Source organism: Sorex fumeus, unplaced genomic scaffold (genome assembly GCF_029834395.1).
Source record: "Sorex fumeus unplaced genomic scaffold, SorFum_2.1 ptg000047l, whole genome shotgun sequence".
Classification (NCBI taxonomy): Eukaryota; Metazoa; Chordata; class Mammalia; order Eulipotyphla; family Soricidae; genus Sorex; species Sorex fumeus.
The window spans coordinates 12,967,492-12,968,651 of record NW_026606104.1 but is presented as its reverse complement, the minus strand read 5'-3'; the positions used below and the strand labels follow the sequence as shown (position 1 = coordinate 12,968,651).

At 34.0% G+C, this 1,160-nt stretch overlaps 1 non-coding gene across 1 annotated transcript; it reads right to left on the bottom strand.

The window, feature by feature from the left end:
- Positions 1-456: 456 nt before the first annotated feature.
- LOC130032190 (U6 spliceosomal RNA) lies at positions 457-561 on the bottom strand. The gene has a single exon (XR_008793749.1). It is a non-coding gene; the product is annotated as a U6 spliceosomal RNA (small nuclear RNA).
- Between the last annotated feature and the right edge of the window lie 599 nt (positions 562-1,160).

Below are 1,160 nucleotides of genomic sequence, written 5' to 3'. Positions count from 1 at the left end.
CCAATGGAAAGAGAGCAGGAAGAAGTCACAGCATCCATTAATAAAAAATGACTCGGGCTTTCTATCAACAGAAGCATCATTAGAAAACGATGGTAGGAAAATAGTAGGCTGTAGATTTGTGGTGGCAGGGATGGCAATGGAATACTAACATTTATACCCTGGTAACCACTTTGTTTCAAAAAGATGCTGGGTTTCAGATTATATGTACTTAATACAGAGTCTTTCATATTTTTAATTTCCTAATAAATTCCTTACTGGACTGTAGTTTTAAAAGAAGAGCAGCATTATACCTGCCTCCTTTACCCTCTTGACTCTAAAAAGAAACATTTATCCTTTATTTTCTTAATTTTTATTGGTATTCAATTGACTTATAACATCACATACATTTAAAATATACAACCTTATGATTTGATGAATGCATGCATTGCAGAATGACTAACATAATAAATTTAATTTTAAAATGTGGAATGTTTCAGCAAATTGTTTATCATTCTTACACAGGGGCCATGTTAATCTTCTCTGTATTGTCCCAATTTTTTAGTTCATCTATGTGCTGTCAAGGCAAGCATCACAGATATTTCTGACAGTTAATTGAATGTCATTTTCTGAGCATATACCCCATCAAAGTATTGGTCAATTTCTCAGCAAAAGATAAATCAGATATGAAATGGAAGGACCTCAGATTAATCCAATACTCTCTTCAATAGTCTCTTCTTTTAGCTGTACTTCCACTCCCAATCACGAGCCCTTGAGTAAATAAAGAAAATATGATTCACATTTCCAATAAACTGTGCAATCTGTATTTCAACTGAGGATGCTTCTTTGTCACACAGTGGACTTGTAATTCCAGAATAACTGTATTGCATTTTGAAAGAAAACAAGACAGTCATGTTCCATTAACAGAAAGCCTTCTCAAGCATGTCTCCTGCTAGGTTAAAGAGATCTGAATCATTCACTAAGGATGAATGGCAAAAATCATAACTTTATATAAAACACCAGAAATCTAAATGGGAGGATGAGTTGAAACTCCTGAAGAACTACTACTATATAACTTTTCAAGTATCACTAATGTGTGTCACCAGTGGATTAACTAATAGTATTTGGCTTTAATGGCAATTCTGCCCTATCATTAACCCAAGCATGCTCCATAAAGTTACTCG